This window comes from Panthera onca, chromosome X, assembly GCF_046562875.1.
Source record: "Panthera onca isolate mPanOnc1 chromosome X, mPanOnc1 haplotype 2, whole genome shotgun sequence".
Lineage (NCBI taxonomy): Eukaryota > Metazoa > Chordata > Mammalia > Carnivora > Felidae > Panthera > Panthera onca.
Genome location: NC_138357.1, coordinates 37,083,593 through 37,108,410, shown reverse-complemented (window position 1 = coordinate 37,108,410; position 24,818 = coordinate 37,083,593). Strand labels below are relative to the sequence as shown.

At 37.3% G+C, this 24,818-nt stretch overlaps 1 protein-coding gene across 1 annotated transcript in view; it reads left to right on the top strand.

Moving 5' to 3' along the window:
- Positions 1-24,818, top strand: part of RTL4 (retrotransposon Gag like 4) — a 352,755-nt gene that overhangs the window by 320,416 nt on the left and 7,521 nt on the right. The window contains exon 2 of the mRNA XM_081793502.1: positions 19,256-19,304. The gene's annotated coding sequence lies outside the window, so the exon portion shown is untranslated. The remainder of the gene's footprint in view (positions 1-19,255; positions 19,305-24,818) is intronic.

Below are 24,818 nucleotides of genomic sequence, written 5' to 3'. Positions count from 1 at the left end.
CAATAAATTTTTACATACAAAATTAGGAAAAAACTGACAACTTGAAAATATTTAGTCCCTATCATGGAATACCTTTATTTATTTCTTGATATCCTTCATCAGAGTTGTCTTCACATATATCCTGAACATATTTTGTAAAATGTATAACTATTTCATTTTGGGAAGCAAATGTAAATGGTGCTATGTTTTTTCTTCCAGTTTTATTGAGATATACCCAACATATAACACTGTATAAGTTTAAGGTGTGCAATGTGATGATTTTATACATGTATATATTGTGAAATGTTTACCATAATAAGGTTAGTTAACACATCCTTCACATTACATAATTATCATTTTGTTGTTGTTATGGTGAGCACATTAAAGAACTATATTCATAGAAACTTTCAAGAATATAATACAGTTTTGGTAACAGCATATTATACATTAGATCACTGGAACTTATTCATCTTATAATTGAATGTCTGTACCTTATCAATAACATCTCCCCATTTTTCCTGCTCCCAAGCCCCTGATAACCATCATTCTGCTCTGTTTGTATGAGTCTGATGTTTTTAGATTCCACGTATAAGTGATATCATACAGTATTTGCTTTTTTGTGTGTCCGACTTATTTCACTTAGCATAATGCCCTCAAGGTCGGTTCATGTTGTTGCAAATGGCAGGGATTTTCTTCTATTTTGTGGCTGAAAAAGAATCTAATATATATACATATATATATATATGTATATATATATATATATATACATATATATATATATACATATATATATGTATATATATATATATGTGTGTGTGTGTGTGTGTGTGTGTGTGTGTATGTATATACCACATCTTCTTTATCCATTCATCTGTCAGTGGACACTTAAGTTGTTTCTATGCCTTGGCTATTGTGAATAATGCTGCAATGAACATGGGATCACAGATATGTCCTTGAACTAATAATTTCATCTTCTTTGGATATATACCCAATTTCATCTTCTTTGGATATATACCCAAAAGTGGGATTGTTGGATCGTATGGTACTTCTATTTTTAATTTTCTGAGGAAGCTCCATACTGTTTTCCATAATGAATATACCAATTTATATTTCTACCAACAGTGCACAAGTGTTCCTTTTTATCCACATCCTTACCAGCATTTATCTCTATCTTTTTGATAATAGCCATTGTAACAGTATAAAGTGATATCTTTTATGTTCCCTTGGTCTATCTGTCAGTTTTTATGCCAGTATCATACTATTTGATTACTATAGCTTTGTAATATAGTTTGAAATCAGAAAATGTGATGCCTCCAGTTTTGTTCTTCTTTCTCAGGATTGAATTAACTTTTCAGGATCTTTTGTGATTCTAAACCAATTTTAGGATTGTTTCTTCTATTTCAGTAAAAAAAAATGACGTTGGATTCTTGATAGGGATTGCATTGAATCTCTGGTTGGCTTTGGGTTTTGTGGACATTATGACAATATTAATTTATCCAGTCCATGAACACCAGATATATTTCCATTTATTTGTGCCTTCTTCAATTTTTTCATCAATATCATAAGTTTTCAGTGTACAAATCTTTAACTTCCTTGGTTAGATTTATTCCTTGGTATTTTATTGTTCTTGATGCTATTGTAAGTGGGATTGGTTTTTCTAAAACTTTTCAAGATAGTTCATTGTTAGTGTATAGAAATGTAACTGATTTTTGTATGTTAATTTTGTATCCTGAAACATAACTGAATTTTTTATTAGATTCAACAGTTTTTAGGTGGAGTCTTTAGGATTTTCTACGTATAAAATCATGTCACCTACAAATAATTTTGCTTCTTTTTGTTCTGATTCAGATGACTTTTATTTCCTTTTTCTGCTTCATTTCTCTAGTAGGACTTCCAGTACTGTGTTAAATAGGAGTGGTGAGAGTGGGCACCCTTGTCTTGATTCTGATCTTAGCTTTTAGTCTTTTACCATGAAGTATGATGTTAGCTTTGGACTTGTCACATATGGCCTTTATTCTGGTAAGGTTTATTTCTTCTATACCCAATTTGTTGGTAGTTTTTATTATGGATGGATGTTGAGTTTTGTCAAATGGTGTCTCTGCATCCATCGAGATGATGATATGATTTTTATCTGTCATTCTATTAACGTGATGTATCACACTTACTTGTTTGCATATTTTGAATTATCCTTGCACCCCAGGGTTGAATCCCATTTGATTGTGGGTGTATGATCTTTTTAATGCGCTGTTGAATTCATTTTGCTGTATATTGTTAAGAATTTTTGCCTCTATATTCATCAGTGATATTGGTCTGTAGTTTTCTTTTCTTATAGTGCCCTCATCTGCCTTTAGTATCAGGGCAATGCTGGCCTTGTAAAATGAATTTAGGAGTGTTCCCTCCTCTTGAAATTTTTGAAAGAGTTTGAGTAGGATTGGCATTAATTATCCTTTAAATGTTTGGTAAAATTTGAATGAAACCATCTGGTCTTAGGCTTTTGTTTGTTGGGAGGTTTCTGGTTACTGATTCAATTGACTTACTCATTATTTGTCTGTAAAGATTTTCTATTTCTTCATGATTTAATCTTGGTAGGTAATATGTTTCTAGGAATTTATCCAGTTTTCTACATTGTCCACTTTGTTGAGGTACAGGTAGTTGTTCATAATAGTCTCTTACGATCCTTTGTATTTCTATGGTATCAGTTGTAATATCTCCTCTTTCATTTATAATGTTATTTATTTGGGTCCTCTCTTTTTTTTTCTTGGTTAGGCTAGCTAAAGGTTTGTCGATTTTATTTTTTCAAGAAATCATTTTTTAGTCGTATTAATCTTTTTCTATTGTTTTTTTTCTGTTCCATTCATTTTTTCTCTAATCTTTGTTATTTCATTCCTTCCACTAACTGGTTTCCGTTTCTTTTTTTTCTAGTTCCTTAAGGTTTAAAGTTAGGTTGTTTATTTGAGATATTTTAATTTTCTTAACATATGCATTTATTGCTATAAAATTCCTTCTTAGAACTGCTTTTGCTGTATCCCATAAATTTGGATATATTTTGTTTCCATTTTTGTTTGTTTCCAGGCATTTTTAAAATTTCCCTTTTGTTTTCTTTTATCCATTGGTGATACAAGAGTGTGTTGTTTAACTTCTATGTATTTGTAAATTTTCCTCCTGTTATTAATTTCTAATTTTATATCACTGTGGTCAGAAGAGATAATCCATGTGATTTCAACCTTCCCTAATTTTCTAACACTTGTTATGTGGCCCCATGTGCTCTATCCTAGAAAAGGTACCCTGTGTGCTTGAAAAGATTGTGTATTCTGCTTCTGTTGAATGGAATGTTCTATATATGTTAGGTGTATTTTGTCTATCGTGTTGTTCAAATCCACTGTTTTCTTATTGATTTTGTCTGGATGACCTGCCCATTGTTGAGCAGAGTACTAACGTCTCTAACTACTATTTTATTGCTGTTTATTTCTCCTTTTAGTTCTCTTAGTATTTGCTCTCTTCTTTCTTGGTTAGCCTACCTAGAAGGTTATTGATTTTATTGATCTTGTCAAAGATACAACTTTTCATTCTGTTGATTTTTTGTATTGATTTCCTGTTTTTAATTTTATTGATTTCTGCTCTAGTTCTTGCTATTTGTTTTCTTTTACTCACTTTGGATTTAATTTTCTCTTCTGTTTCTATTTGTCTAAACTAGAAGCTTAGATGATTGAGTTTAGATGTTTTTTTGGATGCATTTTGGATGCATTCGATGCTGTAAGTTTTCCTCTAAGCACTACTTTATTTGTTTGCATCCCACAAATTTTGATAAATTGTGTTTTCATTTTCACTCAGCTACTTTCAATTTTTAAATTCAATCTATGTGTTATTTAGAAATGTGTTGTTTAATTTCGAAGTATTTGGAAGGGATTTTCTGACTATCTTTTAATTATTGATTTTTAGTTTAATTTCATTGTGGTCTGAAAGAAGACATTATTTGAGTTCTATTCTTTTAGATTTGTTAGTGTTTTATGGTCCAGAGTGTCGTCTGCCTTGGTGAATGTTTCATGTGCATTTGAGAATGTGTACTCAGCTGTTGTTGAGTAAAGTAATCTATAGATGTCCATTATACCCAGCTAATTGATGGTGTGGCTGAGTTCACTTATGTCTTCTTGATTTTCCATCTGCTGGATCAGTCCATTTCTTATAGAGGAGTAATGAACCCTTCAAACTTTATGGTGGATTCATCTATTTCTCCTTATATTTCTATCAGTTTTTGACTCACATATTTGGATGCTCAGTTTTTAGGTGCACACATGTTAATGATTGTTATGTCTTCTTGGAGAATTGCCCTCTTTATTGTTACATAATTATCCTTGATAATTGTCTGACCAAAATTAATATTGCTATTCCTGCATTCTTTTGATTAGGGTTAGCATGTATATCTTTCTCCGGCCATTTGCTTTTAATCTATATGAACCTTTATATTTAAATTGAGTTTCTTATAAACAACAGATAGTTGCATCTTGTTTGTTTTTTTTTATAATTTTTTTTTAACATTTATTTACTTTTGAGAGACAGAGAGAGACAGAGCATGAACGGGGGAGGGTCAGAGAGAGGGAGACACAGAATCTGAAGCAGGCTCCAGGCTCTGAGCTGTCAGCCCAGAGCCTGACGCGAGGCTCGAACTAACAAACCGTGAGATCATGACCTGAGCTGAAGGAGGATGCTTAACCGACTGAGCCACCCAGGCGCCCCACGTCTTGTTTTTTTTTAACACACTATGACCATCTCTGTCTTTTGATTGGTACATTTAGACCATTGACCTTTAAGGTGACCATTTATATAATCCACCTCACGCCAGTCAGAGTGGCTAAAATGAACAAATCAGGAGGCTATAGATGCTGGTGAGGATGTGGAGAAACGGGAACCCTCTTGCACTGTTGGTGGGAATGCAAACCGGTGCAGCCGCTCTGGAAAACTGTGGAGGTTCCTCAAAAAATGAAAAATAGAACTACCCTATGACCCAGCAATAGCACTGCTAGGAATTTACTCAAAGGATATAGGAGTGCTGATGCATAGGGGCACTTATACCCCAATGTTTATAGCAGCACTTTCAACAAAGCCAAATTATGGAAAGAGCCTAAATGTCCATCAACCGATGAATGGATAAAGATGTGGTTTATATACACAATGGAATATTACTTGGCAATGAGAAAGAATGAAATCCTGCCATTTGCAACAACATGGATGGAACTGGAGGGTATTATGCTAAGTGAAATGTCAGGCAGAGAAAGACAGATACCATATGTTTTCACTCATACATGAATCTTGAGGAACTTAACAGAAGACCATGGGGGAGAGGAAGAGGAAAAAAAGTTACAAACAGAGAGGGAGGGAGGCAAACCATAACAGACTTTTGGATACAGAGAGCAAACTGAGGGCTGATGGGGGGGGAGGGGAAAATGGGTGATGGGCACTGAGGAGGGCACTTGTTGGGATGAGCACTGGGTGTTGTATGGAAGCCAATGTGACAATAAGTTATATTAAACTATATTAATTATATTAACCTATATTATTATATTAATCTACTGAGATTATTAGTTATCACATTTGTTATTGTTTTCTATTTGTTGTCCTTGTTCTTTGCTCTTATTTTCTTCCACACACTTTTTCTGCATTTTGTGGTTTTGAGTATTATATATGACTGCATTTTCTTTCCTTTCTTAGTATGTCAATTTATCTAGAGTTTGCAATATACATTTACAATAAATCCAAGTCCACTTTCAAATAAGACTATACCACTTCATTGGTAGTGCAAGTACCTTATAATAACCAAATACTCCTAATTCCTTCCTCCCATCCCTTGTGTCATTGTTGTCATTCATTTATGTATATATATATGCAAATGTATATGCAAATATATGTAAGCATGCAATGTTGAATACATTGTTGTTATTATTTTGAATAAGTTGTTATTTGTTAGAACAATTAAGGATCAGAAAAATTAAAAATTTCATTTTGCTCTCACATTCATTTTCTGATATTCTTTATGTAGATCTGAGTTTCTGACCTGTATCATTCTTTTTCTTCTCTTTAAATAACTTCTTTTACCATTTCTTGTAAGGCAGTTCTGCTGGCCATAAATCCCCTCAGTTTTTCTTTGAAAAAGTCGTTATTTCTTCACTTTTGAAGAATAATTTCACAGGATACAAAATTCTAGGTTGATTTTTTTCTCTCAACACTTAAATATTTCACTGTATTTTCTTCTTGTTTGCATGGTTTCTGAGAAGGCAGATGTAATTCTTATCCTAGTTCCTCTATAGGTAAAGTGTTTTTTCCTCTGGCTTCTTTCAAAATTTCTTGTCTCTGACTTCTGATGTTTGAAAATGGTATGTCTAGGTGTAGAATTTTGGGGAAGGCATTGCATTCATCTTGGCTAGTGTTTGCTGAGCTTTCTGGATCTTTAGTTTGGTGTCTGACATTAATTTGGGGGAAATTCTAAGTCAGTACTGCTGCAAATACTGCTTCTTTTCCTTTTTCTCTTTCTTCTCCTGATATTCCCATTATGCATATGTTACATCTTTTGTAATTGTTGCACAGTTCTTGGACATTCTGTTCTGGGTTTTTTTTCACATTTTTTTCTTTGCTTTTCAGTTTTGGAAGTTTGAAAGTTTCTATCACCATAATCTCAATCTCAATCTCAGGGATTCTCTTTCTGTAGCCCCATTTAGCCTATTAACGAGGCCATCAAAAACATACTTTATTTCTGTTACAGTGCTTTTGATCTCTAACATTTCTATTTGATTCTTAGAATTTCCATCTCTCTGCCTACACTATCCAGTTTTTTGTATGTTATCTACTTTTTTCAATTAAAGTCCTTAGCAGTTAAAGAATTTAAAATTTAAAATTTAAAATTTTTTAATATTTATTTATTTTTGAGACAGAGAGACAGAGTGTGAGTGGGGGAGTAGCGGAGTGAGAGAGAGAGACACACACACAGAATCAGAAGCGGGCTCCAGGCTCTGAGCTGTCAGCACAGAGCCCCACGTGGGGCTGAAGCCCACAAAGCACAAGATCATGACCTCAGCCAAAGAGTGACGCTTAACCAACTGAGCCACCGGGTGCCCCTAAAAAATTTAAATGTAGAAATCAGAAGAATTAAAAATTCTTGTTCTGATAATTCTAAATTTCCTGCCATCTGACTTTAGGTATGATGCTTGTTCAATGTCTTCAAACTGTGTTTTTTTGTTTGTTTTGTTTTGTTTGCCTTTTAGTATGGTTTATAGTTTTTTGTTGAAAGTAGACATGATGTACTCGGTAAAAGAAACTGCAGTAAATAGGATTTTAGTAATGTGGTGGTAAACTGTCAGGAGGAGGAAAGTGTTCTCTAGTCCTATGGTTTTGAAGGCCCTATGCGTCTGGACTGCGAAATTTACCAGTGCTTTTCAGGTTTTTGTTTTGTTTTGTTTGTTTGTTTGTTTGTTTTTCTTCTCTTAGGTGGGACAGAATGGCTGGAGGGACCTGGAGTTGTGTATTTCCCTTCCTCTGTGTGGAAAACTAGAGGGGCTGACATTGGTTATTTCACTGTTCCCAGGTAGGTTAGACTTTGATAAAACCCCCAGAGATTGGGTTCTGTAAAATAGTTCCTCCTGAGTGCAGAACTTGTTAAGAAGAATAGAATGCTCTGAAATATTTCATAATCTTTCTTTTTCCCTCCAGCTGGGAGCATAGTGGGATTTTCCTCCTTTATCCACTGTGAGAGTCAAATTGAACTCCTAGAGATAAATGTGGTCTCTCCTATGATTGGTTCCACTGGAATTTTTACTTCTCAGTTGTATACACTGAACTCCCAGCAATTTGTCAGTTATAATCCAGGGTTCCTTTTTGTTGTTGTTGTTGTTGTTGTTGTTGTTGTTGTTGTTGTTGTTTTTACCCAGAACTGGCTCCCATGGAGGTTTTTGCTTTAGTAAATGGTGATTCTCTGCATCCTCCATGTATCTCTCCAACTTGGGATGGGGCAGTGATTTGCCCTGTGACCTCACTTCTTTGCCAGACCTAAAAAGAGGCTTTGTTTTTTCCTTCAGTTTGTTCAGCTTTTTACTTGTAGTTAAAATATAGTGGGAACTTCTAAATCCCTTAAATGCCAGACCAAAAATTGGAAGTAAAGCTGGAAATTTTAGATACAAAATTATTGTTGTCTTTTGGGCCCTCCAGGTCTACCATATATCTCGTGTATCAGCTGAGTCCATAGGTAAATCCACACCAATACTCACCCCCCCCCACCTACACTACCAAGCATCCTATAATACTCATAATCCCACGTTTGAGTTCTTCTTCAGAACATACTCAGATTGAATACCAGCTGTGTATCCATTTGATTTTTTTTGTGTTTGGCACCTCTGTGTGATTGTTTATAATTTATGTACAACTTTAAGCAGTTACTATTCTGATCTCCTTGAGAGTTTTATGAAAACGTATTACAGTCTTCGGGGAGATTTTTTTTCATTTTTGGAAAATATATTTTGTAAAGGAAACAATTTTGAAAGAAGTGATTGCTAACAAACTCTCCATGCACTCATGACACATCTCCAGTAATTGGCTTCCTTTGGATTTGAGCTCATTTTTGGTAGGAGAGATGGAGGTGGAAGGAAAGCAGAAGGTTTAGAAGGTGCCAGAGAGGAGGCTGAAGAAAACCCAATGTGAGGAGGAAGCTAGAAAGAATCCAAAATGAGCCAAACAATGTTGTCTTGAGAACTATTGACAAAGCATGAAGAAAGACTTTTAAAATTTCTTTTTTAAGCATTTATTTCTCCCCCCCCCCCCCAAGGTTTTATTTAAATTCCAGCTAGTTAACATACAGTGCAATATTAGTTTCAGGTATAGAATTTAGTGATTCATCACTTACATACAACACCCACTGCTCGCAAAAAGTGCCCTCCTTAATCCTTATCGCCTGTTTAACCTATTCCCCCACCTCCATTTATTTCTTAAGGATATGATAATCCATTAGATTATTAAATTCAAATACACACACTTTATTTCTCTCTTTTACCCCTTTAGGAAAGATAGTGATCAGATAGTCAGGTTTAACCTTTTCATGCTATTTCACCCAAATTTTGAAAATATTAGCTTGATTTCAAAAATGTATTTTCTTTGAATTATATAATAAATTTAATATCTGTGCAAAAAACATGTCATGGTTTGTATGTTATTTTATTATAAATACGATACTAGAGTTTTTTCTTCTAAATTAACTTGGCATCATTTCCTCTTTAGCAAAGCTGATTTGCTATGGATATTTCATGGGGAAAATGTGAAAGCGGGATGGAGAAGCCATAGATATTTGAAAAAAAACCTTAACCTCTGCCTCACAATGGAAAAAAAAATCTTCTCGATAATTGAAAGTGCCAACCCCTCGTCTCCTCATCTGTGAGCATGGGAGTTCAAGACTAAATCATATTATTTTAGGAAAAATCAATAGGTCTCATAAAATTACCAGTCTCCTCATGAACACAGAACAGTGTTTCTGAAAGAAAATATGATTTGTTGCTCTGTTCTATATGTATATTTATAGAGATTGATGAGAGATGTAGAATAACCAGAGAATTCCTTTGCAGTCCCTGATAAATCACTTTTCCTCCAATTGTGAAAGGAGGAATTTATTTCTCATTGTAGAACTTCCAGAGTAAATTTCCACTGGCTTCTCTAGCACCCCAGATGTAAGAAGTATAACCCAAGCTCTGTTGTTCAGTATAACTTTCAGTCTGTCCCTCTGGGCTAGACACAGAACAGGCCCCAAACACTAATTCTGCTGCATGGGTCATCTCCTCATCACTCAGAAAAAGGCAGCAGTCAGTAGGAAGCCCTAATGACAGTCACAGGATAGCCTATTAAATAAGAAACATTGGACTAGTGTTGAGGGTTTTGGGGCCCCATAGTAGATATTATACCCTTTGGATTCACCATCTATAAAACAGAAATGGTGTCTTTCACATATCAATTATAATATATGGAAATTATGAACAAATTCCACAGAAATCCCTCCAAACTTATGTTGGTCATTGGCTTCTGCCTGCTTTCCTAACTCAGCTATCCCAGATTTCTGTATCTTTTCCCTGGGAAAAGTGGAATGGCAGATAATGAATGGAGGGATGGAGAGGGAAAAAATTAGGAACTTAAGAGTTTCCACGAATTAAAAAATTGATTCTTCCCTCAATGCCAGCATATTTGTTACTAGATCATCTCTACCAGGCAGTTCAGCATGATTAGTTTATAAAACTAGGCTTTTGTGTCAGATAGATTTAGGTTTGAATCTAGGCTCTTCCACTTACTTACTGTGGGGTCTTAGGCAAGCCATCTATTCTTTCAGGTTCAATTTATCAGTGAAATGAGGCTAAGAATGCCTTTGTTAGCTTATTTTCATGATTAAATGAAATTAGTAATAGAACAGGAATGCCGCATTCATCCCCAAATAAGTACTCTCTGAGTGGTGGTGGTGGTGGTGGTGGAGTTATTGGTTGTCTCTCTTTGGAACTCATATCCATCACGTGTTTTATTTCTTTTAACATTGTTGGGGGTGGGCCCAGTGCCCATTGTGTAAGCTGGTACAAAAGGCTATGGGTCTGCAGCAACGAAACGCCTGTTTTCATTATTTTTCAAAAATGATTTTTGTCTTTGTAAAGTTCCTACTCATCTTTATGAACACAAGTTGGTTTGGAGTCATGACCCTGGATCTTATAGATTTCCCAGAGGTTTAATACATAGATTTATTTTAGGTCATGATTAGCTGGTTGTCATACTAACTACCCAGAACTTTGAGCAAAGGTTCCTTCCTGACTAATCTGCTGATAGAGCCAGAGAAGCCATTCAATTACATTGAACTGAGCTCGTGTTGCTCATCTTTCACTAAGTAGTAATACCTGTGACATGTGGGTTCTGAACTCAGCAAAGTTCAGTTGCTTGGGAGATCATGGAAGCTATGAAGCTTTAACATAATGAACAGTGTGGGAGCCAATGTCCATATAGAATCCAGAATCAGGGAAGTTAACCCATCAGCTTTCTCCAGCTTTCCATAGCTCCATCTTCTTAGAGGCTTTATTGGTAGACCTCAACTCACACTGGTTCTTGAGCCAATACTGGTAGGGTCATGAGGGCTTTCAGCAGATTAACCCCTCATCTATACCACCAAATCAAGGGTAGGCTTTTGGAGAACTGGAATGCAGTCTTGAGTTCAAAACACTATATCCACAGTAAAGTTAGTGGCCAAGCATTCCTTTATCCTCTGCAATGATGGCCAAAGTTGACTGAGTTAAAACCATGGCTTCCCCACTATTGATATTTAGGCTTTCAGCCCTCTCTCTGGGGCCCTGGTTGGATATGGTAAGTTAAGAGTTCCATTTCTTTCTCCTAGAAACACTGAGAGTTGATCATATTCCCTCTCTGTGTCTCAATTAACTTCCTGGAATGACCCAGAAGAGGGAGACTTCAAATTTCAAGATGATGCTACCCACAGTATATTCTCTTTTGATTTTGAAAAATAATCTGCCAATACACTTATAAATGATACTTACATATGAGAATAATTAAAAGCCATCTGGGCAGCAGAAAAGAAAAAAAAGGATGGAAGGAAGAGGAACGCAAAGCGTCCTCTATACAGCTGCCACTATCAATGACAAATACGCTTGAGGCCGCTTAGCCCAATGCCCTGCCTCCACTATAGGTCAACTCAAATCCATTTCATAGCTGGTGTTTTAGCCATCCCTGAGTATACTGATTCCATTGTTTTTGCTTACTCATATACACAACTTCATCTTCAGTTTTAAATAAACATTTTCTTGATGCAATTTCATCCTATTTCTTTCTTGGTTTGTTTTTATGAAGAAGGGGATCCTGCAGCTTGGAGATCTTTTACTGTGGTGTGGATCTTCAAAGTCTCCCTGCAGAGTGAACCCCTGAGGCCTGGTGGCAGGTCACAACCAGTTTCCTTTGTGGTGATATATCCTTACAGAAGATAGGGTGACTTGACAGTCTGACAGACACTTAAAGTGTGAAGATGAATAAAAGATACATCACTCCTGATGGGTATATATATATAAAAAAAAGCTGTCAGTCGATGTAAGCACTATTCTAAAAACATGCAGTACCATATCAGTGCTAGAGGGTGTTGGATATAAAAAAAGAGTTGGCAGATGGACAATTTTTGATAGGTCTATGTGGATGTGAAAACCAAGCTGAGAAGGAGTTTGTTAGTCTTCATCCATTGCCCTGCTTTGAAAATCATATTTGGAAGCATTAGCTTTCTTTCTCTTTGACTTCTCTCAAGCCCCACATTATTAGCCAGTAGGTAGACTGGATCATGATCTAGGGGTGCTATGTCTAATGTGAGTGATGACAGGCAGGAGATTCTAGCCAAAATATATTACTCACTGTTGTTACTTTGCCTGAAATTCTACCATTAGAACTTCTTGTTTGGAGAATGTACTACAACTCAGACACTGGGAAAGAAAAACCTTCAGCTTATTTGAGTGAGGATTGATTTTCAGACATTTATGATTTCAGGGCATTAAGGATTGTGGGTCAGCCAGAAGTCCAGGTAAAAAGGCAGAAAGCAGAGAGTCAGAAGTCACAAAATTTCAATATTGTCTACTTCACACTCTCATAGAAACATTTGAGGACATTCATCCAACCTTTGTCTGGTACATGAATCTGTTTCAGAACATCCCCTACAAGTAGTTTGTCCAACCACTTGAATACCTCCAGCGATAGAAAGCTCTTTTTTTTTTTTTTTAAATGAAATTGACTTTGTTGTTAGGCAGTTCTAAATTGTAGAAAGTTCTGGGCTGTAAGAATCCCAGATCTGCCTCAAGCTTCCATACTATTAATGTTTGTTCTTCACAGAATTACACTGCTTCCTTATTCCCATGAAGGCTCTTTGGAAAGGTAACAGTAGCTTTCTTGATGCCTTACCCCTAATACAACTTCTTCTCCCATTACGATATTCTTTAAAGGAAATAGGGATAGGGATAATAGTGAGCAGCCAGCAGGAGAAAGAACAAATGGCTCATGGCCCTTCAGAATCTCACATAAAAAACCACACAAATAAAATGTAAAACACTTGACAATGTCAAGTGTTGGCAAAAGTTCATTACTGAAATACTCATACACTGCTGATGGGAATGTAAAATGGTATAACCACTTTAGGAAATAGTTTTCAGTATCTTGTAAAGAGTCTTACCACATGACTTACTCCTAGGTAACCCAATAAAAAGTGAAAATATATGTATGCACACAAACTTGTACACTAATGTTTACAGCAGCTTTATTCGTAATGTTCCAAATCTGGAAACAACCCAAATGTTCATCAGCAAAGTGAGACATGATGTAGTGTATCAATACAATAAAATATTTTTGGAAGTTACAGAGAGGGAGAGAGACAAACCGTAAGACACTCTTGAATGCTGAGAACAAACTGAGGGTTGATGGGGGGTGGGGAGAGGGGAAAGTGGGTGATGGGCACTGAGGAGGGCACCTGTTGGGATGAGCACTGGGTGTTGTATGGAAACCAATTTGACAATAAATTATATTTAATATAAAAAAGGAAATAAAAGGAAACGAAGTACTGATATATCCATGATCATGAATGAACCTCAAAACTATGCTAAGTGAAAGAAGCCAATCACAAAAGACCACTTATTGTATTATTACATTTATATGGAATACCCAGAAAAGACAAATCTATATATATTGAAACTATATATATTTCAAATGTTGTGGAGTTTACACAGATGTATGTATTTATCAAAACTCATTAGCTGTATATTTTAAATTGATGAATTTTATCGTGCATGAGTTATACCCCCAGTATCCCCCCAGATTTTCTTTAAAGCCAAGCTGAGGCTAGATTTCTGCAAAGTCATGTGACTTCTGGTCCCTTTGCATCCCCAGTTATTCTTTGGTCAGTCCAAGTGTCAATGGCAGCAACATCTTAGATACCGAGTTCATCAAGAACACAGAAACACAAGTGGAAAGAACTAAGCCTTATTGGAAATACGACCTATTAGAAATATGAGAGAAGTAGACGTGACTTTGCTGAAATCTGGGACTGAAGACAGAAGGGCTTTGCAAAGGAGCTATTTTGAGTGTATTATAAGAAGGGGCCACACATACAATGAGAGTATGTTCTCACTTGTGATGAATGTGAAGAAGGGAATTGTTTATGTCACCTATAAACTATTTCCCTACCATATCTGTACTTAGAATGTCATCAGAGTTATCAGCCCTTCTTTTTTCTTAATTAATTTAATGTATTTAATTAAATACAAGTTAGTTAAAATACAGTGTAGTAGTGGTTTCAGAAGTAGAACTCAATGATTCATCACTTCCATAGGACACCCAGTGTCCATCCCAACCTTAATGCCCATCACCCATTTAGCCCATCCCCCCACCCATCTCCCATCCAGCAACCTGCAGTTTGTTCTCCATATTTAAGAGTCTCTTATGGTTTGCTTCCTTCTCTGTTATCTTATTTCACTCAGCATAATAACCTCTCGTTCTATCCACTTTGTGGTAAATGGCAATATTTCTTTCTTTTTGATCACCAAGTAATATTTCATTGTGATATATATACATCTTCTTTATCCATTCATCCACTGATGGACATTTGGGCTCTTTCCATACTTTGGCTATTGTGGATAGTGCTGCTATCAACATTGGGCTGCATGTGCCCCTTCGAATCAGCATTTTTGTATCCTTTGGATAAATACCTAGTAGTGCAATTGCTAGGTCATAACGTAGTTCTATTTTTAATTTTTTGAGGAACCTCCTTACTCTTTTCCAGCGTGACTGCACCAGTTTGCATTCCCACCAACAGTGTAAGAAGGTTCCCTTTTTTCTGCATCGTTGCCAACATCTGTTGTTGCCTGAGTTGTTCATTTTAGCCATTCTGACAGGTGTGAGGTAGTGTCTCATTGTGGTTTGATCTGTCACTCGCTGATGATGAGTAATATTGAGCATCTTTTCATATGTCTATTAGCCATCTGGATGTCTTCGTTGGAAAAGTGTCTATTCATGTCTTCTGCCCATTTCTTCACTGGATTATTTGTTTTTGGGTGTTGAGTTTGATAAGTTCTTTATAGATTTTGGATACTAACCCTTTATCCAATATGTCATTTGCAAATATCTTCTCCCATTCTGTTGGTTGCCTTTTAGTTTTGCTGATTGTTCCTTCACTGTGCAAGAGTTTTTTTTTTTTATCTTTTTTTTCGTGTTTATTTATTTTTGAGAAAGAGAGAGAGAAAGACAAAGCATGGATAGGGGGAGGGGCAGAGAGAGAGGAAGACACAGAATCCAAAGCAGGCTCCAGGCTCTGAGTGGTCTGTACAGAGCCCAATGTGGGGCTCAAACCCACAAACTGTGAGATAATGACCTGAGCCAAAGTCAGATGCTTAACTGACTGAGCCATCCAGGCACCCCAGAATCTTTTTTATCTTGATGAGGTCCCAATAGTTCATTTTTGCTTTTATTTCCCTTGCCTCTGGAAGCATGTCAAATAAGAAGTGGCTGCGGCCGAGGTCAAAGAGGTTGCTGCCTGTGTTCTCCTCTAGGATTTTGATGATTTCCTGTCTCACATTTAGGCTTCATCCATTTTGAATTTATTTTTGTGTATGGTGTAAGAAAGTGGTCCAGGGTCATTTTTCTGCATGTCACTGTCCAGTTTTCCCAACACCATTTGCTGAATATCCATTGGATATTTTTTCCTTCTTTGTTGAAGATTAGTTGGGCATACATCTGTGGGTCCATTTCTGGGTTCTCTTTTCTGTTCCATTGATCTATGTGTCTTTTTTTTTGTGCCAGTACCATACTGTCTTGAAGATTATAGCTAAGTAATACAGTTTGAAGTCCAGAATTGTGATGCCTCCAGCTTTGGCTTTGTTTTTCAACATTATTTGGCTATTTGGGATCTTTTCTGGTTCCATGCAAATTTTAGAATTGTTTGTTCTAGCTCTGTGAAGAATGTTGGTGTTATTTTGATAGGGATTTCATTGAATGTGTAGATTGCTTTCAAACAATATTTGTTCTCCCAATCTATGAGCATGGAATGTTTTTCCATTTCTTTGTGTCTTCTTCAATTTCTTTCATAAGCTTTCTATAGTTTTCAGTATACAGATGTTTTACCTCTTTTTTTGAAAAATTTTAAATGTTTATTTATTATTTTGAGAGGCAGAGACAGAGCATGAGCAGGGGAAGGGCAGAGAGAGAGACACACACACAGAGTCCAAAGCAGGCACCAGGCTCCGAGCTGTTAACACAGAGCCCAACACGGGGCTTGAACTCACGGACCACAGGATCATGACCTGAGCTGAAGTTGGGTGCATAACCAACTGAGTCACCCAGGTGCCCCTGGGTCTTTTACCCCTTTGGTTAGATTTATTCCTAGGTATCTTATGGTTTTTGGTGCAGTTGTGAATGGCATCAATTCCTTGATTTCTCTTCCTCCCGCTTCATTATTGGTGTAGAGAAATGCAACTGGTTTCTATATGTGGATTTTATATCCTACAACTTTGCTGAATTCATATATCAGTTCTAGCAGTTTTTTGGTGGAGTCTTTTGGGGTTTCCATATAGAGAATCATGTCATCTGGGAAGAGTGAAAATTTGACTTCTTCTTTGCCCATTTGGATGCCTTTTTATTTTTTTTGTTGTCTGATTGCTGAGTCTAGGACTTCCAGTGCTGTGTTTAACAACAGTGGTGAGAGTGGGCATCCTTGTCGTGTTCCTGACCTTAGAGGGAAAGCTCTATTTTTCCCCATTGAGGATGATATTAGATGTGGGTCTTTTATATATGGCCTTTATGCTGTCGAGGCATATTCCTTCTATCCCTACTTTCTTGAGGGATTTTATCAAGAAAGGATGCTGTATTTTGTTAAACGCTTTTTCTGCACCTATTGAGAGGATCATATGGTTATCCTTTCCTTCACTAATGTGGTGTATTACATTGATTGATTTGTGACTATTGAACCAGCTCTGTAGCCCAGGAATAAATCCCACTTGATTATGGTGAATAATTCCTTTAATGTACTATTGAATTCAATTTTCTATTATCTTGTTGAGAACTTTTGCATCTAGGTTCATCAGGGATATTGGCCTGTAATTCTCCTTTTTACTGGGTCTTTGTCTGATCTTGGAACCAAGGTAATGCTAGCTTCATAAGAATGAATTTGGAATCTTTCCTTCCATTTCTATTTTTTTGGAACAGTTTGATAAGAATAGATATTAACTCTTCTTTAAACGTCTGGTGGAATTACCCTGGGAAGTCATCTGGCCCAAGACTCTTGTTTGCTGGGAGATTTTTGATAACTGATTCAATTTCCTTGCTGGTTATTGGATTGTTCAAAATTTCTATTTCTTCCTGTTTCAGTTTTGGTGGAGTGTGAGTTTCTAGGAATTTTTCCATTTCTTCCAGATTGCCCAGTTTGTTGGCACATAATTTTTCATAGTATTCTCTTATAATTGTTTGTATATCCGTGGTGTTGGTTGTGATCTCTCTTCTTTTATTCACGATTTTGTCTATTTGAGTCCTTTCTCTTTTCTTTTTGATAAGTCTGGCTAGGAGGGTTATCAATTTTGTTTATTCTTTCAAAAAACCAGCTTTTAGTTTCATTGATCTGTTCTGTGTGTGTGTGTGTGTGTGTTTTCTTTTCTTTTTTTCTTTTTTGGTTTCTATATCATTTATTTCTGCTCTTATCTTTATTATTTACCCTCTTTTGCTGGCTTTAGGCTTTATTTGCTGCTCCTTTTCTAGCTCCTTTAGGTGTAAAGTTAGGCTGTGTATTTGGGACCCTTATTGCTTCTTAATATAGGCCTGAATTGCAATGTACTTTCCTCCTAGAACTGCCTTTTCTGCCTCCAGAGAGTTTGGACTGTCGTGTTTCCATTTTCATTGGCTTTCATTCATTTTTTATTTCTTCTTTAATTTCCTGGTTAACCCATTCATTCTTTATTAAGATGTTCTTTAGTCTCCATGTACTTAAGGACTTTCCAAATTTTTTCTTGTGGTTGATTTCAAGTTTCATAGCATGGTGCTCTGAAAACATTCATGGTATGATCTTGATCTTTTTGTACCTATTTAGGGCTGATTTGTGATCCTGTATGTGATCTATTCTGGAGAATGTTCCATGTGCACTGAAGAAGAATGTATATTCTGCTGCTTTAGGGTGAAATGTTCTGAATGTATCTGTTAAGTCCATCTGGTCCAGTGTGTCACTCAAAGCCATTGTTTCCTTGTTGATTTTCTGCTCCGATGATCTGTCTATTGCTGTAAATGGAATGTTGAAGTCCCCTACTATTATGGTATTATTATCAATGAGCTTCTTTATGTTTGTTATTAATTGATTTATATATTTGGGTGTTCCCAAGTCAGCCCTTCTAACAATAGTTCTTCCTTTCACTTTTTTTTTTTTTTTTTTTTTTTTTTTTTTTTTTTTTGCTCTAGACAAATTTCAGGCAGCTAGGGAGACACTCTCCTTGAAAAGCTTTTTATTTTTGATCCAAGTAGACTTGTTTTGGTCTCAAGTCATTAGCCTTGAGAGGGAAGAAGACTTGCTGGATGTTTCACATTCATGTTTATTTGATCTTCCCAAGCTTATAAAACAGTTATGATCATTATTACTTATTTTACAGGTGAGAAAATTTAAGTATGTGAGGTTAAAAAACTTGCCCAAGTTCTCCTAATACGTGAAGCTAATACTCGATACTGTAACTACAACCCAGGTCTGACTCCAGAGCTTGGGCTGTTAACTGCCAAACCCTTCTAACTCATATTCTTAAAACAATCGCTATCATTGATTAAATCATTGTTATGAGCCAGGTACTGCAACAAGCACTTTTCATACCTTACTTTAGTAATTCTTGAATCCCCATGCCTACGTGGGCTTACTACAGTGGAGTGTCTGGCATATAATAGACATTCAGTCAAAATTTATTATATGAATAAATGAATAGCCAATGGTGGTAGATATCATTGGCCCCATCTTATGATAAAGAAAAGGAGGCTAAAAAAAAAAAAAGAAAGAAAGAAAATGAAGCTCAAAGAGATGAGTACACCTAAGGTCACACAGCTCTCAACTGGCAGAGTCCAAAGCTTTACCAGACTGTGTCTGTTCCAGTGTCAGAGGGTTGGAGAGTGTCAGCCAGTGAAAACAGAGCACTCTAACAGTAAGAGCACAGAATTAAGGTTGCTTATGCTGTTTGGGATGCTAAAGAATCCCATCTCTTCTTACTTTCCTTTTCCCATCCCCTAGGATCTGTCCCACTGTGGCCTGATTCCACTTGGAGCCCAACATCTGAGAGGTAAGTGATTCTCCTGTCTTCACATAAGAGTGGTTTAAAATATCATATTTTAAACAACTCTTGTTTGAATTATTTTGCATCCGTTTTCTTTCTAAATTTCCTAGATAATTGTCTTGACCTAGGGCCTGGGCTAAACTGAAACTCTTCTAAGAAACTAAACAACCCATTCATCCAAGCAAAGTACATTCTCGAGGATCTCTCAGTCTTCTCAGTGCTCTGGCTAAGGTCATTGAAGTGCAGGACTGGGACTGAAGTATTGCCCGCAGAGCATTAGTCCCATAGACATAAATCTTTGCCTATATTTCTATCTGGTTAACTCAAGCATCTCAGCAAAAACATGCTGAGATACACTGGAGCAGGGCTGGGTTTTGCACTCACATCAGAGAAAAATAATAGAAGTGATATATAGGGAGTGGGGAAAAGTAAGACTACCTTTGCTAATATCTAGTTTTAACTATGGCTGTCATAGGCAGATATTATAAATCCAACAAAGGGTTACTGAGCACCTCTATATGTAAGGAAATATGTTAGCACTTGTGGACACAGAAATGAAATTGGTTAATTCCTATCTTAATTAGCTCATAGTCTAGTAAGGAAAACAGGCATATAACAATTAATTACAAGTGATATGAGTGTTGCAAAGAAGAAACACTAAGGCAAGTTATATGTTAAGTGAGTTAGCTTTAGCTTAAGCCATTTGTTCCACACCAAGAGACTTGGGTAGAATTACCTTCCGCAAAATACCCAGTTGGAAACTGGAACTGGTAAGAAGGATATTCGGTACCCATGTTATATCCATAACATCTAGGGGCAGTGTTTGCAGAAAATATGATATTGGGTGGCTTCTATCACCAATGTCTGCTGTATGCAAGACAACTCATCACAGCTACATTGCAATACAGGTTTTACAGATGTAGAAACTGAGGCTCAAAGAGGTAACTTGCCCAAGGTCTCACATCTTTGGCTTTGAATTCAGATTGGGATTTTAATCTAAATTTTGTCTAAATCCAGAGTGAATGATTTTTTTCTATTGGTTCAATCTATTTCCAGGACATAATGTTATGAGCAAGAGTTGAGGATTCTAGTCTAAGATCTAATACTAAACAGTTGTATGTACTTAGACAACTCTTTCCTTATCTGTTGGAGGAGGTGTTAAATACACACCTTGCTTACTTCATAGTTTATCAAAATGACAATGAGATAGGAGAAGAATACTTAGATCACATACAGTTCTCTGCATGTATGTGGGATATTACCGATTATTATTATTTTTTAATGCTTATTTATTTTTGAGAGACAGAGCATGAGCAGGGGAGGGGCAGAGAGATAAGGAGACACAGAATCCGAAGCAGGCTTCAGGCTCTGAGCTTTCAGCACAGAGCCTGATTTGGGGCTTCAACTCACGAACTGTGAGATCATGACCTTAGCTAAAGTCGGATGCTTAACTGAGCCACCCAGGTGCCCCTAGATGTTATGGATTATTGAATGACATTAAAAGGTTGCCTCTGCACTATATAATCCCTGTATTTCTTGTTTACTCATCGTCAAGGCTAGGAGGGAGAGAAAGCTTGACTGAGGTTTGGGATTGGAACTTAGCGATAAGACTCGTAAACATGACCATGACCCAAATCATTTTCCATTTCTTGAGACTCAAATTCTTCATCTCTAAAGTTGATACTTTTCTCTAACTATTGACTATTAGGAGGCTTCTTGTAATTCAAAAACATGATATATACTAAATTGCTTATATTAAGTTTTCTCCACCTTGAATAGGGCTGCAGTTTGCATGCACACCACAAGGACCTGGAAATGCAAAAAATGTTTAAATCTAAGTGGGCTAAACTCTGTCAGCTCATCAGTTGTAAGTGGTATTCAGCACTAAGTGAATTGCATTTAATGAATTAAAGATGAAAGAGACAGCAGGGAGCACGAATGCAGGAGAAGACCTTTCATTTCAAATTTAAAGGGCTAATTTTATGACTATTTGAGATCTGCAGATCAGAATTTTTCCACTCTTCCCCTAATTGTTTACTCAAACGGCATGTACTATTTGAAATGACGGGGGCATTGGGAATGGACAGAGAAACCGAGCTAATCCCTCAAATTGATAAACAAGTCCTACCATACATTAGCCACTGAGTCCTCTCCAGGAATAGGAGCTTGCAGATAGGCAAGATGGGTTAGGTTCAGGTTGACTGTGAATTTGAGGATCAGATTCTAGATTGCAAACAACTCTTAGTGTCATTGCCCACATTTCAGCTGTGTCCTCAAGCAAGTTATAGAATCTATAGCTTTGAAAGGACTAGATCATCCTTACGATGCCTTCTTATTCTCCCCACTCTAACTCCTCACCAGGTGGTAATCCTAACTCTGCTTACATTCCTCCAATGATGTGGAACTCATAAATTACTTTATGGAGACACTCATCCCATCTCCACCCCCACCCTCCCAAGTGCATTTTCAGTTAGCTCCTTCCTTGTCCTTGAGGATAAGTATTCTACATGAGAGTCTTTTGGAGACAGTTATACATGTATCCCATTTCCTCCTTGCCCCTTGATTTAACTTAGTATCTTAGTGCCTTGGTTTTCTGACCTGGAAAATGGCAGAATTGCAGTCAATATTGAATGAAATAATGAACGTAAAGTGGTTAAGATATTTGAATCTTTGTACACATAGAGAGTGAAGCTGAATGGGACTGGGAAACGAATAATTCCTTTTTGGTTGCTCTTTTAATATCTTCACATATTGATTAGATGGTGCTTAGATGGGTATGATAACAGCTCAACCCAGCTTTATTGAGATTGTCCCAATTTAAAATGTTTTATCACATTGTTCTTGTAAAACATAGCAAGGTGCACATTCAGTTATGCAAAACATCCTCTCAGACTGCTTTATTTTTTTTTAACTTTTATGTTATATATATTTAGCAAAATAAAATATAAAATATAATAATTACATACTTGCTGAATTTCAGTTTCAGAGCTTCAACAGTAGCTTAATTCCTACATTATGTGACAGCTGTGATATTTAATAATCCAAACCATCCTGAACACTTGTCCATGTTTTATTTTAATTCCAGTACAGTTAGAATAAAATGTTATATTAGTTTCAGGTGTACAATATAGTGATTCAACAATTCTATACATCACCCAGTGCTCATCACAACAAGCGCCCTCCTTAATCCCCATTACCTATTTCACCTCAGACTGCTTTCTTGAACCTAGAAGTAGCAGAGAAGTCTTTACCAGTCCCCATCATTTATTTTTGATTGCAAAATAACAAGATTACCAAATGTATGGGGCTTAAGGAAGAAGGGAAAACAGGGGAATGAAAAGCTAAGAACTCGTGATAGCAAGGCCTGCCGGCCCTTCTCTCAAGTCCAGACCACTTCTACTGAGACTCGATGCCCCTGCTTGCTTATTCAGCCTCCTCTTGTTTTGACAAGATTTTCATGACTAGATTCGATCTTATTTTTCTTATCCTAATTTCATGTCAGACTACTCATAGAGATTCTTTTGTTTGTCTTTCTCCTAGCCCCACCTATGAACACACATTTATATAAGGCTCGCGGGCCCAGCACTGTGCAAAGTGTATGGGGGTTCACAGGAAAGAGACTTCTTCCTGGAGGGCTCAAACAATGTGTCCTTCCACAGCTCAGGGAAGGGAGGTATTAATAAGGACCCGGGTAGTGAGAGGAAGCCGCATCAAGGAGGCTGAATGCGAGCTGGGCATAGGAAGAAGAAAGTAATTGGCTTTCCGGTGAGGGGAGAGAGCTTGAAAGCAGAAGTGAGCAGGATTACATGTTTAGAAGTGGAAGTAGGGGCTTCATTTCCTTATGTGTAAAACGCAAATCATTATACCTACTACACAAGACTGCTGTGAGGATTATGTGGTCTGGTAGAGAGATGGCAAATACCTGTTCAGCATGTTGCATTTATTCCTCCATTGTCTGTGGCGAACACTGGCAGTGCTTTACGGCATTCTACCAGTGAGCCCGGCCCCAGGTCCAGGACACTTTTAAATAAGGCTCCAGACAGCTAGTACCAATTAGAGTCTATAAGCTGACATGAATTAGTCACTGAAGAAACGACACGTATTATTACCGCAAATACCCACACAATGTCCGGTACGACCGGATAAAAACAACTTGTCCTTTCCATTCCTATCAAATACAAATGCAAAACCTCTGCATTCCCGGTATGTCAGGGGCCCACCATGAAGGTTTGAATGAGACTCAGAGCCAGTCCTGCTGTAGAGGTTATCTGTCATATGTGTAACATCTCTTGTGAGCTGCAAGTTCTAAGCGCACTTGATCTTCAGGAGTTTGCAAACCTCCTACTTCCACTGAAGTCATCATTTCACCACCCGTATAATGTCAGTACCACTCAGGGGCCAAATTAAACAGGCAAGTACAATAAAGAGGCAAAATGGAGTCTCTCTTTGGGGTTTTTCTTTGACTCCATGTAATGCTCTTTTATATTTTGATAACTATTTGTAATACTCTGTGACAGTGTTATGATACCTGCCCAGTGGCTCATCTTGCCCTCCACCAGCCTCCAGGTCTTTTCCTTCATATAAAAAAAACTCACCCATTCCTTCTAGGTCTTCTTCTCTGCTGCACTGAGAGAAATGAATGGTGCAAATGGGTCATGTACTGCTTGGACGATCAGTTAGAGTTCTGGCCGGTGACTAATCAGGGACATTCAGCCATGTGTTATGGCTGCCAGCAGGGACAGTAGGCAAAGCGGAGTAGGCAGGGGAAGGAGGAGACAGGGAAACATGATCTTAGGAGGAATGTTAAATAGGCTCATGGAGCTGGAAGGCTGCTGGAGCAAGTGTGGCTCCTTAATGGAGTTATGCCCATTAGAAAGGAAAACTGGGAAACTAACAGGGGATACTTGTAGGGAGCGTTCATGACATGTGTAATTTCATAAGCAGCTAGGCCATGGGTCCAGCAGAGCCAGAAGAAAGGTTGAAGGTTAAAGGAAGGTATGAGGTCTGAGTCATAGCAATGGCCAGATTGACCCCAGCTGGGCTGCTGCTCTCTCTCTAATATGGGGATACATGGACAGCTTTTCTGCCCCCACCCCCAGGCAGAGCAGAGCATTACAAACCTCCCAGCAGGAACCATAGAGACTGAGAGCAGGGTCAGCTCAATTGTGACCCTCTCTCTTGCCCCCAAGCCAGTTACTTTTCACCTTGCCCGAACCAGCCCCGCACTAGCCCACTGTTTGCATGTGACCATACAGACTCAGGCAGAGCCTTGGAAGGAAGCAATCCACATATCACACACCTCAGGGGCCACTTTTGCAGCCAAATATTTTCTACCTTCAAAAGTGTAGATAGTGCTCAAGCAGAAAGGATCTTTTGAGAGTATTAAACCTAGGGTTTCTCAAGTGTTACCAGAGAAACTTCTGCATCAGCATCATCTGTGGAGCTTGATTAAAATGCAGATTATCTGTTCCCATCCCAGACCCACTTAATTACACTGTCTAGGGGTGAAGCCCAAGAAGC